The sequence below is a fragment of the Phoca vitulina genome, unplaced genomic scaffold, assembly GCF_004348235.1.
Source record: "Phoca vitulina isolate PV1807 unplaced genomic scaffold, GSC_HSeal_1.0 scaffold16, whole genome shotgun sequence".
In the NCBI taxonomy this organism is placed as follows: Eukaryota; Metazoa; Chordata; class Mammalia; order Carnivora; family Phocidae; genus Phoca; species Phoca vitulina.
In genome coordinates this window covers 30,242,685-30,256,568 of record NW_022589719.1, presented here as the reverse complement: position 1 = coordinate 30,256,568, position 13,884 = coordinate 30,242,685, and the positions used below count along the sequence as shown (strand labels likewise).

The 13,884-nt window shown below is 51.2% G+C and overlaps 1 protein-coding gene across 5 annotated transcripts in view; it reads right to left on the bottom strand.

The window, feature by feature from the left end:
* Window positions 1–13,884, bottom strand: part of MARK2 (microtubule affinity regulating kinase 2) — a 55,808-nt gene that overhangs the window by 23,341 nt on the left and 18,583 nt on the right. Inside the window, exon 1 of one of the 5 annotated variants that reach the window (XM_032414338.1) lies at window positions 2,440–4,178. The exons of the other annotated variants lie outside the window; for them this stretch is intronic. The gene's annotated coding sequence lies outside the window, so the exon portion shown is untranslated. Of the gene's footprint in view, window positions 1–2,439; window positions 4,179–13,884 lie in introns of those variants that run through there. 5 annotated transcript variants of the gene reach the window in all.

Genomic DNA, 13,884 nt, shown 5'->3' with positions numbered 1-13,884 from the left:
TCCTCATCTGGGACACGTGGAGACCACCTGCACCAACTTCACAAGATCGGCACGAAGACAAAACGAAAAACGCACGCCAGCGTGGACCGCATTGCCCAGGGCGCAGTAAGGTCTTGACAGTGTTTCCTACGATCTCCCTTCTCTTTCGGATAGGAACCTGCTTCCCATCTCAAGGGGTCCTCTGAGCCCAGAGAAGAGCTATCATCTCTAAGAACTTGACGACAAGCACCAGTGGAGTAAAGCTGGTATTGCTTCTGGAACAGGGAAAAGTCAAATTTCTAGCATGGCTGGGCTGTCAGGCAAAAAGGACCCTCTTTCCTAACTTAAAACCGCTCTTGCCAAGAGGAGCGGGGGAATAAGAAGGCAGCCACGCCTCTGGCTTCTAAGTAGCCCAGAGGAGGAGGAAGGTGTGCCTGCTTTTCCTCTCCTCATGGGCCCCTTAACTCCTTCCTCCCAGAAGAGGTCCAAGAAACAGCCGACATACCAGTACCACATGGTGCCAAGGGCTGGGGGAAGCTCACACTGCCAGCCTCGCACTCTATTCGGCGCCGCCCGTACCAGTGGGTTACTGTAACCATGGAGACCAACAAGTTCCTCCATATCACAGGAGAGAGTCAGCCTGCCAGCAGCCCAGGGCTCTGGGGGAGGCAGAAGGCAGCCTGCAGCAGAAAGGTCTGGCTCACTTTACAGAGGACTGTGGGGAGCTGATGGGAGCCTAACCAGTACAGCTGAGGTGCCTGGGCCTCCCTCTTCCTTCCTTTGTAGTGTATGTTTTTATTCAGCACATTGGCTGGCTGTATACCGTGCAGGAGCAAAGGGCTGGAGTCACAGATCTGCAGTGGGACCCCAGCTGCGCCACTCTGGCTGCTGGGTGGGGAACAGCTCAGAAGTGTGGTATGAAGAGTCACACAGATGCACACGCACTAAAAGCAAGGCTCCAGCTATCATGTAACATCTTCTTTTAAGGGATCCAGGTCAGTAAACACTCTTATCCCTAGTTTATCCCAAATCCTTTTGTTCGAGGCATTACCCAGACACCTTCTTAGCAGAGAGTGATCTCTCCCTTCTCTGGATCTCACAGCACCCTGTCTGTACTCGTTCATGTCTTCCAACTCTGCGTCGCCACGCCTTAGCCTCCTCAAGCCCTGAGAGGTCAGAGACGGTGTCTTGCTCACCCTCGTATGCCCTCAGTGCCCAACATTTAGTACCTGCACCCAGCTGGCCCATGGTAAAACACTTGAGGAATAAAAATGGTACAAGTTTTTGATCCTCACAGGCACCCTCCTGGGAGGAGAGACAAGGGCAGAAGGAAGATCAAAACCTCTTGCCACAAGACCCTTTTCTCCTCTTTCAAGACAGTTGTTGGTTCCCTGTCTGGCCTTCCCCCTAGACAGTGCTTTAGGGAGGGACCTGGGTCTGTGATTCATGGCCCACAACAATCCTCTAGCGCAGAGCAGGAGTCTGCAATCAGTACTGAACGAATAAATGTGTACGAAGGAATAAGTAAGAAAACGTGCAGGGGCATCTTCATGACAGTCTCTGGGCCCCACACCAATAACCCGCATCTGTGCCCTCTGCAGGCAACATCCAAGCGGGCAGGAAGCCACAAGATCCCCTCGCCCAAGGATAGAGGGCTCCTATGGAGCGTCAGCTCCACAAACTTCCTCAGGTGGTGAAGAGGCCCTTGGTGCTCTCTCCCAACACAATGCTGGAGGCAAAGGTAAGTCACCAAGGTGGACTGGAGACAGACTCAGAACACAGGCACAGCCAGGGATGGGAGGGCCTATGCCCCCACACTCCCGTCCCTGACCCCCTCAAACAAGCCCAAGCCCCCTCCTTTCATCACGGGGTGGGGGATCCTCTTCTCTGAACTTCCTGATGCCCAACAACCACTGGGCCCTCCCACTTGAGACCGCTCTCTGCCTCTCCACATTCAATCTCACAACTGCTTTGCTATCGAAACCACTGTGTCTTGCTGTGACAACGCAAGGCAGCTCGGGCCATTCTAAGAGCTACTGATTTGGGGAAGTGACAGTGACTTGTAGGAGACATTTATGCTTTGCCACACTGAGAGCTCGGCTTTCATATTTCCTCCTTGAACCGATGTAATGACTGTAAGACCCTGTCACCCCTAGAACACCAACAAAATTCACCCATACACACCTGCCTCCTGTCCTGCTGCACAAACTGGCATTCCCACCCTGCCCCCCACCCCTCCCCAAGCTGCCTCCTGTTACAGAAAAGCAAAGGAACTAAAAACAGCAGCTGGGGAGCTCAGTTGACTCACCCAGCATAATCATCTCCTCCCAGAATCTCCCATCTTCTCCTGGGGTTTTTGCCAACACAAAGTAAAAAAGAAGCACGAGATCTTTAAAAACAACAACAACAAAAAAACCCCACAAAAAGCCTCTCTCAGCATTTATGCAACAGCCTTTCTACCTGAGTGCAGATTTAGCCCTTTGTATTTGCCCTTTCCAACGTGGTTTCCTTAGAACGTCTTCATGCCGAGGAGCAGATCCAGCTCCAGGCTGGGAAACAGGCCTTCTGGGTCCTCTCCAGTTCCAGCTCCACACTGGAAGGTGCTGAATAAGACATGTGCCTCCTTCCACTGCATCCTCCTCTGGAAGTGGAAAAAAAGACTGCCTCCCTAGTCCTCCAGCCTCAAAGCGGGTATTGGAGGAGGAGGAGGAAATATCAGAAACACACTGGGACAGCGCTTGCTGCCCCAGGAGTCACTGTGGCCAGAGCTCAAGCAGGGGAATGAGTGAGGGAAACCGCCTAAGGTCATCACTGTCCTCTCACCTCAGAACGGTCCCCACCTGGCCGGGCTGCAATGTGGCTGCCCCACTTATGTGACCATTACAAATCCAACTGGCCACTCTCTGCCTGAGCAAACCGCCCGTGGGGCTGCTCCTGCTCACAGGCGGAGGTGTCATCTTCTTCCGAGCGGGTGAGCGCACCTGAGTGGTGGCACTGGCGGGGGAGGGAGGGGCTGTTTCCACGGCCTCCTGACAGTGAGTCCAATCAGCTAAAATTGAGAATCTGGTCTCACCCATCCCTTCGAGGGATCGCAGGAGTGAGTGTAGCTCTCAGACAACCTTTCCGGGTGGGAAGTGGTACCTCTGTGTGTTTCTTTTTGTCTTTGTCATTTGGTACCCAGAAGGACAACTTACTTTTTGTAAGAGATGCTACTGACTACAAACTAATGAGAACACTTCCACAAAGCACACGCAAATGTGCCGCGGCACATTGGTCAAGAAATCCCCAACTTACCAGAAGTTCCACTCGGAGAAGGACAAATGGTGGCTGTGTCTTAGACCCGCTCACGACGGCCCACCATTGTATCTGAACTAGTATGTTAACCACACTTAAGATTTAAATCACAGCCCAGAACGGAAAAACTAACTCAAGAGTTCTGCCTTGGGACATGTCTTTGCTCCCTAAGCAGCACGGGCAGCAGTAACTGAGGCTCTGTAACCTTCAAACCCTGGGTGAGGGCCTGAAACAAGAGGACTGGAGCTGGGGGAGGGGGCTTCAAAGCATTTCGGGTGGTCGGGCAGGAGGCAGGGTCTGAGGAGAAATGAACCCAGGCAGAGGTGAGAAATGAGGCTGGAGTTTCAAAGGAATTCTGAATGGGTACCGCCTTGCAGGAAAGAAGGGCTAATTCTGGAAGACCGCTCTAGCTCTCTCTCTTCCAGCGAGAGAGAGAAAAGGGAGCCTGGGACAGTTCCCTGACTTACCAGGGGCAAATGCTCCTTAGAATGGTCTCCCTGCTTGGCACCTGAAGCCGGGGATGGGTAGTGCTTCCCATCTACCTCACTGGGCCCACTGGGCCTCAACCCTGGGCCGAGGACGGAGACTGCAGGACCCTGTTATTAAGTGGCCACAGTCTGGGCAGGTGCCTTGGCTAGCTGGTCAGACATGTGGAAGAGGACTCATTCGTCAGAAGTTAGGTGGAGAAGACTGGAAAGCTTCTCAGTGAGACTATGTATATGTCAGCTTCTGCTTGTAGGCCTCGGTGTCCCCTAAAGCCAAACACTGCTCATTTTCTGGTGGTAATGGCAGCTCTACTCAGGACGCCCTAGTTGTTCGAGCAGCTGACCTAGGGAGCAGAGAGGATGGTAAATGAGAAGACATTATCCATTACAAGTGCCTTCTTAACAAGCACTTTTTTTTTTTTAAACAATTTTTTTTTTAAAGATTTTATTTATTTATTTGACAGAGAGAGACACAGCAAGAGAGGGAACACAAGCAGAGGGAGTGGAAGAGGGAGAAGCAGGCTCGCCGCCGAGCAGGGAGCCCGACGCGGGGCTCGATCCCAGGACGCCGGGACCATGACCTGAGCCGAAGGCAGGCGCTTAACGACTGAGCCACCCAGGCGCCCCTTAACAAGCACTTTTTCATAGTTAATCTTTTCAGAGAAAGTCCTAGGAAGAGTCTGAGCTTTTTTTTTTTTTTAAAGATTTCTTTCTTTATTTGAGAGAGAGACAGCACGAGCAGGAGGGGCACAGGGAAAGAGAATCTCAAGCAGGCTCCACACTGAGCGCAGAGCCCAAGTCGGGGCTTGATCTCAGGACCCTAAAATCTCAACGTGAGCCGAAACCAAAAGTTGGACGCTCAACCAACTTAGCCACCCAGGTGCCCCTGAGAGTCTGAGCTTTCTGACCTCTGACATGAACCTGGGGACAGCGGTCTCTTTTTTTTTTTTTTTAAAGATTTTATTTATTTATTTGAGAGAGAGGATGAGAGGAGAGAGAGAGCACATGAGAGGGGGGAGGGTCAGAGGGAGAAGCAGACTCCCTGCTGAGCAGGGAGCCTGATGCGGGACTCGATCCCGGGACTCCAGGATCATGACCTGAGCTGAAGGCAGTTGCTCAACCAACTGAACCACCCAGGCGCCCGGGGACAGAGGTCTTTGGTACGGATTAGCTCAGTGCTGGTGGAAGCCCTCCAGAACTAGAACCACCAATTAACAGGCGGTGCTGGGGAAGAAGGGGGCCATTGCTGGGCATGGTTAAATGTACTATTACACAGATTGCAGACAAGAGAATGCTGGTTACTTTGACAGAGACAAGCAGCCAAGTCTCTAGCTCATCACCTCCGAATTCACCTAGAGAGGGCAGGGAAGAAAGGGTGCCTACAGGGGCAAACAGATCCTCCCCAACACATCCCAAAGGGCAGCTCTGATTACCAATAGGCATGGTGGCTTAAATAAAGATCTGAAGACTGAGAGAAAAAAACCCACCCAGGATACCTCTGATCAGAGGAATCTAGCTGGGTAGCAGGAGGCCACTGCTATCCATTCTGCTGTTCTATCTAGTCCAAGCAACCACCACAAAGACCCCACAGGCAAAGAAGGGTTCCTACTGAGAGAAAACCAAAGGTATCAAGTCAGAATTTACCAAGTATCAAACCCCGCCCAAAATACTTAGAACAATGCCTGGAACATACTAAATGCTCATGACATGCTGGCTATTATTACTCTAATTCCATATGCTTTCCCAGCTTATTCTGTAGGTTACCAGAAAAAGATAAGATTTTTGGCTTTAACTTCTTTACCTAATGCTCACCACACATGCTCCACAAATGTTCTCTATCTCCAAAAAGAGATGGATCTTTTCGAACCGGCCCGGGAGAGCTCTCGAGATGAAGAGCAAGTTCTGCTCATCTGTTGGCAAGGCCTGGACTTGGACTTGGGTTTCTGGCAGAGCCAGCAAAGGCTCCAGCGGCTCAACTGTTTTATCCCTTCCATAAAAGGCCACTCTACTCTGCTCCGATAAAAAGCACATTAAACCTACACATCCCACCCTAGGAAAATCCAGAGTACACTGCACAGCTCCCGTGATATACAATGTCAGCAATATTGCTGATACTTTCTAGACATATGGACCTGGGAGCTTACAAATCAGCAGTCGCAATGGGACATGTGACTAGCACTTAGGAAACAGACATACACAACTCACACACAGTGTGGCTAGAGTCCCTGGCGTGTCCTGAAGAGGGCTGCCTCTTCAGTTGTGAGACAGGGAAGCCTGCGTGAGGGGAAGGGGGGAGGGTGGTGGTGGAAACTTAGCTGCACTCCCAGCTCCGGGGCGGCTCTGGCTCAGAGACTCAGCAGCCTTCCACGGCAGCCAGGCTCCCAGCACCAGCTGTCCTTCACACAACACAACAAGATCACTGTTTGGGAAGACGGGATTTTCGGTGTTGGGTTTTGTATCCATGAACTAGCATGCATCTGTCTCAGGGGCAGTTTCCCGAAACAGCTGCATGTCCTGGGCCCCGCAGCCAGGATTTGAGATACAGGAGAAAGAGAAATGAGACACCAGAAGTAGGAATTCAGGAAGAGTAAAAGCAAGAAGGAATGAAACTGCCTTCTCCTCACCCCTGTCCCATGGGAGCTGACTTTCCCTACCTGGTCCCCACTAAGGAGTCACATACACCCCGACTTACAGCAGTCCCTGCTTATCCATGGGGGATATTCTCCAGCAACCCGCCCCCCCCCCGCCCCCGTGGATGCCTGAAACCACAGACGGTACCAAACCCTAAATACAGCTGACCCTCGAGCAACACGGGTTTGAACCGTGCGAGTCCACTTATACACAGATTTGTTTCCACACAGAACAGTACAGTAAATGTATTTTCTCTTCCTTGTGACTTTCTTAGCAACAATTCTTTTCTCCAGCTTATTTTAAGAATATAGTATGTAACGCATATAACATACAAAACATGGGTTAATCAACTGTTCAAACGATTGGCAAGGTGAACAGTAGGCTACAGGTAGTTAAATTTGGGGGAGTCAAAAGTTATACGTGGATTTTCAACTGTGTGGGGGTTGGCACCTTGAACCCGTACGTTGTTGAAGGGTCAACTATATACTATGTATTTTCCTATAGATACATACCAATGATAAAGTTTAATTTACAAATTAGGCGCAGTAAGAGACTGACAACAAAACTAATAATAAAATGGAACAATTTTAATAGTACACTGTAATAAAAGTTATGTTAATGTGCTCTCTCAAAATATCTTCCCGTACTGTACTCCCCCCTTCTTGTCAGCACGTGAGTGACGTAGTGTTAGGCTACTCCTGACCTTCTGACAGTATGTCAGAAAGAGGACCATCTGCTTCTGGCCTGCGGGTGCCCATGGGTAACTGAAGCTGCAGAAAGCGAAAGTGGGTAAGGGGGGACCACGGTACCTTCCTTGGCAGACCCAGGCTTCCTCCTGGCGTCTCCACCTCTTTACCCTGACAACTCTGCCACGTCAAGTGACCGTGGTATCTAAAGCTGATGCTGGTTACCCCATGAAGAGATAACCAAGGTCATGTGAGCTGGCCTGACACGTTTCTGCTGCACTTGTTTATAGGCAAGAGGATTAAAACAACCTGTCAGGGGAGGGAAGGGGGCAAACCCTGTACACAGGGCAAGCACTGGCAACACGGCCCAGAGGCCTCCTGCCAAGAAATCTTTCGCTCAAATATAAAGCAGAGATCTCTCACCAAACGCCAAACCAGCTAACTATGCCAAATACACTTATGATCCAGTGACCTTGAGGCACTGCTCAATTCTTCCAACGTTCTTTGTATGAAAGGTTAATATTAGGGTTTTTTTGGGGGGGGCAGGATAGACTTGAGGGACGGGCAACATAGTACCCCATGAAGAGCCCCAAACTTAATTCATACCCAAGCAAAGCCTTTCTGGCCCACCAAGAAATGTCTGAGGTGTAGGGTTTACACAAAAAGGGAGGTTCCGAGGGGGTCTTTGGATAAAGCAAGCACTCAGTTCTCAGATGCCTACAGGCCCAACCAGAAGTCAAACTATCCAAACAGAACTTCCTACAACCATTTCTTGCCTACTAAAAGTCAGAACTGGGAGGCAAATTAGGAACTCCAGGGCAGAGGGGCTCAGGCAGCAGAGAGTCTAGGGACCTGATGAGGATCAACCTCTCTAACCAGGGCGTCAACTTGACAATGTTAGCACTAGCCACAAGACACAGAAAGGAGAGGGGAGAGGTCAGCACCTGAGCCTGTGGCTCCAGGCAGCCTAAACTCTGGATAGCAATGTGGCAGAGAAGCTGGCCCCTGGCTCTGCAAAATGAGATTCTCTCTCCCATGCTCCTCTGCAAAGCCATTTGTCACAGCCCCTAATTAACCAATCCTCCCCTCTCAGCAAGCTTGGGCTACTCTGGTCTGGTCTCTGCCTCAGGCACTTGAGCCTTAGCAGCAAGGTGTTTCCATTTGGGTTTTCCTTTGGCTGGCTGGAGAGGTGGGCAGAAGAGGGCTAAGGTGGGGCCCCTTGTCTGGCCATCCAGAGGGGAAAAGTGAAACACCTGCTGGCAACCTGCGCTCCCTCCCCCAATTTCCCCTTCTAGCAAAGGGGAGCAGCTACCACTTTCCTAACCCTTTACTCACAGTTTAGGCTGAGGCCAGGGAAGATATACCCCTACTATGAAAACGGAAGGTAGCAGTCTGGCTTAGGAACTAAGGAACCTGGCTTAGGGAAAAGAGGGGTATTGTGCTACAAGGGATTCCAAGAATAACCTCCCCAAACCATCCACCAAGCTCTTCTGAAGAGCAGGGGTGTTTAGAAGCGCGTTCCATTTCTCCATGCATCAGAGAAGAGGGTGGCCTTGGGCAGACACACACCTGGCTGGGTCACCATCTCCTCTAAGGAGCCATGGTCTCCCTAACACCAAGTGAGTCCACACCTGCCACAGAGAACCAGCCCGATACGGTTAATGTGCTCCGGAGTTCACATACTCACGCGTGCATTAATCTTCCTCCAGACAGCTGCTGTCATGCAGGGCACTGAGGCGGGCTGAGTCCCCGCTTGGAGCCTCTGAGCCGGTCACTCCAGTTTGCTTGGTAGTTTTGGGGGTGGGACGGGGGAGGAGGGGGAGGAGGGAGGGGGAGGAGGAGGAGGAGGAAGGGAGATTATGATTCTCTATTTTCAAGCCCCGCCCCTAAAACCAGGGAGGGAAGCAGCTGAGTTCCCTTGGTGGAGGGCGCACTCCATTCTCTGGGCACTACAGAGCCAACCAGCTGCGTAAGGAACTCTGGGGAACGTGCACATCAAACACACTGGGAAAAGGAGGGGAAACCAACACGGGTAGAAGTGAGCTGGTCTCCTGCCAAGAACTCTGAATGGTACTCCTATCAGAACTAGAACATAACAGGAGGTGGGCAGGTTTATGGTCCCTGGGGAAAGGCAGGAGGGGAAACAGTAAAAGCCAGGCCAGCATGGGAACAAAACTCACTCCCTTGCAGGAGAGGGGAGAGCCCAGCCATCTGCAGGGCAGTATCTATATGCGGTCAGAAGCGAAACACTGTCCCATGACGCCCTTCTGGGGCAGACAGTCCACGCTCTAACCTTAGGTCAATTCACACGCTTTGCCAGCTGTGCCCTGAACCCTGCAGTTTGGAGCGCGGTCATTTCTCCAACCTTGTAAGTTAAGGTCTGCCACTCGCGGCTGATGACAGGCCGGAAGGGGGACTCTCACTGGCTGGCTAGTGCAAGCTACTCTGTGACCAAGGGCAGAGCAGAAGCCACAGATGACGGCCCCTCCCAGGGGGAGGAGAGAGCTCCTCCTTTGCCAGAGCAGAGCCCAAGGCTGCCACAGAGAGGTGCTGTTTAGCGACAGAAATGTCTGTCCTGAGTGTCAGGAGGGACAGCCACCAGGTACTTCCTCCTATTTCTCACCAAATGCTACCGCCGGCCTCCACAGGCTGCCTTTGAAAAGCCAGCAAGAACCTCGGGCGGCAGCCAAGACCTCTGAGTCCCCCCGCATGAGAAGAGGGAAATCGGGCCTGCCGCCTGGGCCTGAAGCAGCTCCCCGGCGTCCTCAGCGTCCTCAGCCAGGCTGCTCCAAAGCTAAAGCCGGAGTCGCCCCACCACGACTGTGGCCTCAGCTTCCTCTCCACCCAAACCAGCACGTAAAAAACCCGTCCAGTCCCTCACTCTACAACATGGGGTGGGGGGCACCAACAGTCATGTCAGCGGGGCCCTCGGCACTGGCAACAGGAAGTGACGGCTTCATAGTCAAAGTGCGCCTCCAACACGCACACCTCATTCATATCTATCTGTGCGCACAGGTACTGGTGTGTACACGTGTGTGTGTAAATGTCTACGTGTATATACATACGTACACACGTAAAATGGATTTTCAGTCCAGACCCACATGGCTTCTGGATTTTTCCTTCAGCTGCATAATGAGCTGGCTGGCTCCCTTTCCCTGCCTGCAGCTCAGCCTGGCCCTTGTCCCTTCCTAGAGTCTCACTCTGGGCTCCAGCCAACTGTCTTCAAATGTAGAAGGTTCTCTCAGACCTCCAGGCCTTTGCTACAGCCTCCCACTGCCTGGAACACTTCCCCTCCATTATCCACTCCCATTCTTCTTCCTGATTAGCCTCTGCTCAGACATCACTTCCAGGAAGCTTTCCCTGCTCCATCCCTCTGACCTCACAAGGTCCCTGACACACGTCACTTCGAGCCTCTTATACAAGGACTTCATGGCTTGCGGAAGGGCCTACTCTACAGCTCCTGGTGGCTGCCTTGTTCACCGTTACACAAGACTGAGAGCAGCCTGAGGGAAATTTCCAGGACTTAGGTCATCTCTGTGTCCTCAGTGTCTAGTACAGTACCCGGCACCCGGCACAGTAACAGGCTCTCCATAAATGCCTTCCTAATTCATGAGGGAAAGTCAGGGTCAGGGTCTTCCCGCTTTTCCCGGAGTCTCCTCACCTGATAGCTCTCAGCACAACTCTGCCCCATGTGAGCCCTCCAACCTGGGTCAGGGCTAGAATGCTTTCAATCCATTCCCCAAGGCCTCCTGACACCTCTATGGACGGAGTGTCTGGCAGGATTTCAGAACTCATCTCCGGTGTGTGGAGCTGGGGCCTGCTGCCCTTCCACTTGTCCTTTCCCAGCCTCCCTTCTGCCATAAGGTCTGCAGGCCAGCCCTTACGAAGTCCCTCCAAGCAGCAGGACTGCCTCTGAAGTGGAAGCGATGGGGGTATAGTGCCAAGGTCCCCGGGAGAGAGTGATTCTACACCCGGTCCCATTCAAATAAGTTATATGACCTTGAGCAAGTCATTCACCCTCTTGGGCCCTGTGTTTCCCCACTTGTTAAATGAAGGTCTGTCCTGTGTGGGTGTGAGGGTTTTCAGTGCCTCTGTGCTTATAAGCCTTCCAGCCCTGTTCCTGAGACGGTAGCAGGAAGTGGGCATGGTCTGCACATCCTAAAGACCACATCCTGACCTTGGTTTACTTTGGGTCAACCTGCCTAAAAGTCTGGTTCCATACGTAATATGCCTTGGACACCAGGCTCACACACTAGAAAATCTCCTCTGCCTATGGCTGAAAAAATTAAAGTTAACTCAGGGGACTACCCCAGACTTAGAAACATTACAACCCTGAACTCAGGGTGCCCTAGGGAAGGATCTTCTCCTTCCCTAGACTTCATTTACCCACAATTTATAAGCTCCTCAACCCTCCCAGCCTCTCTGCCTACCATGAGTGTGGCTCCAAGGCACAAGGGAAAGGCACCGGGACACAGAGTCTATTTCCAACGGGCCCCGGGGCTCTGCACACTGAGTGTGAGCCATGCTGAGGAGGTGCAGCCCCGGCAGAGTATGTGGCACACCTAGCACCTAGCCCCACCCGCAGCAGGATTCCCCAGCAGCCTGGCTCCTCCGAGAGCTCCTGGGTGGGGAGCTGCCCACCTGACTGCCCTGGGCAGGTGACCCACGAGGAGAGACTGGCTTGGCAGAGCCCCAAGCAGCAGTTTCAGTCTCCCTGCCCCGTGTAAGGGGGGTGGGCGGTGGGTCCCAGCAGACCAGTCCAACAGGTCCTGTTGCCACCACCCTACACAGCTAGTGCCTTCTGCACCAGTTCAAAAGCAAGAGAATCAAAAGTCAGGTGGAGCTTTCATACCCTGAGTCAAAAAGACCAGGGAATTGAGAAGAAAGGAGAAAATGGTCATCCTCTCATTCTTGCCCCACCCACAATGGTCCTGGAAGACATGGTCTCTGATCTCATAGTTCTTGGGTCAATTCAGAAAAGCAACTGATCTCCCCCTGAGATGCTCAAAGAAAAATCTGGGTTCTCATCATCACCAGGCACTGAGGTGGTGTGAAATTAGTTCTTCCTGTGCCATGCTCCTGAGCTTTTCTCCCACTATAAATAACTCCAGCTTTCTGATACAGACCACATGATCTCTCTAACTCTGGACAAGATCCCCAACACTCAGTGTACCTCTGTTCACCCATCCAAAAGAGAGAAGGCTGAGGCCAACTAAACCAGGAGCAACAACGTAGCCAGAGATGCTGTGTGTCAGAGGCAAGAAAAGAACTCAGCAAAACCAGGAGGGCTTGCTTTCTGGCTCTGGTCCCTACTTCAGGAAGCCAGATAGGGCTTCCTCAGCTGTGTGTTCTCCCTGTATGGTTTCCTCTCTGGGTTCTTAACACAACCCAGTAACAGCGTTAACCTTTCTCCTTGTCCTCTCATCCTGAAAAAGCTGTCTCTTTAGTCATTATTACACTTATTAAGACATAAATTAAGACCTGTATGTCTAAAAACTGGATAGAGAGGTGTCTGATTTACAAATCAATATGGACACACTCCCTTAAGGGTGGCTATAAGAATGCCTATTTTAGAATTTTTCTGACTTTTAATTTCACAAATAATTGAGAGAGGACCATGCACAAAGCACTCCAAAAGACTCTCAGGGAGGAAGGGATACAGAAAAAGATAAAAACAGCCCAGACTTCAAAAGAGCTGATTATCTAGTAAGAGAGATAAATAAGCACAAATCACACAGTCCAATGCAGGACCAAATCCAGGAACCAAAGTTAACAGTCCACCTATTCCCCCCAATTTACTAGAAGTCTATGGCTTTTGTTCTTTTTCAGAAGAACCATGGGCAAAGAGATCTGAAGATCGCAGGTCTCGCTTCTAGCTAGGACCACGAGTTCTGCCAGGATCTATCTAAACCCTGGGGCTTCAGTGAATGGGGATGCCCACCCACTGAGTCAACCGTGGTGAGTCGTAGATGCTGGCATAAGAGGAAGCCAACCCAGGGAGACTCACTGAAGAGTCAATCATTTAGCCTTCCTGGTCTCCTCCCCATCTGGAGACTAGGGACAGGCCTAACAGACAAGCAAAGATGGTAAGGGAAGAGCTTAAACACAAAGTCAAAAAAGTTGCTCAGGACTCAGGTCATGGAAATGAAGTCAGAATAAACCCCTAGCAAGAGAACAAAAGAGGGTGCTCCTGGGGAAGTCTGCAAGGGATTCCTAAAGCTCTGCATCTAGAACCCCCATCACAGTGCTGTGAAGAGGGAGGCACATTTATATATTTTTCCTTTTATTTCTCAGTTGTTGGCTGTCAAGCCCAATCTCCCCCCTTAACTCCCACTCAATCAGTGCCAGAGCTCAGTCCACACTGATCCCGGTTTTTAAACAAGACCCTCACCTATCGGGCTACCAGCAGCGGCACAGCTCTTCTGGAAGGTAGTGGGGAGGAACAGATACTCACTCCTGAAAGTACCTGGAAAGAAATAAAATTCCCTAGACAAACAGAGAGGATTCTATGCCATTTAAAAAAAAAAAAAAGTCAGTCATTTCAGGGCCTGGGGATAAAGATCAAGGCCCAAGTCCTCCTCCACTGTGGAGGAAAACAATTCTGAAGCCAGTTCTAACTCAAAAATGGGAAAAGCTGGTAAGAGGCTTGGTCCAAATCACCTCAAAAGAAAATCACTTCCTGAAATTAAAAAAAAAAAGAAAGAAAAAAAACAGGCGAGGGGGAATGGGAATTGGGTCTGTTTAAAACCTTTCCTGTACGGTAGATAGCAGATTAGCTACACAAGACCCTTCCGGAATGGTTTGCCATG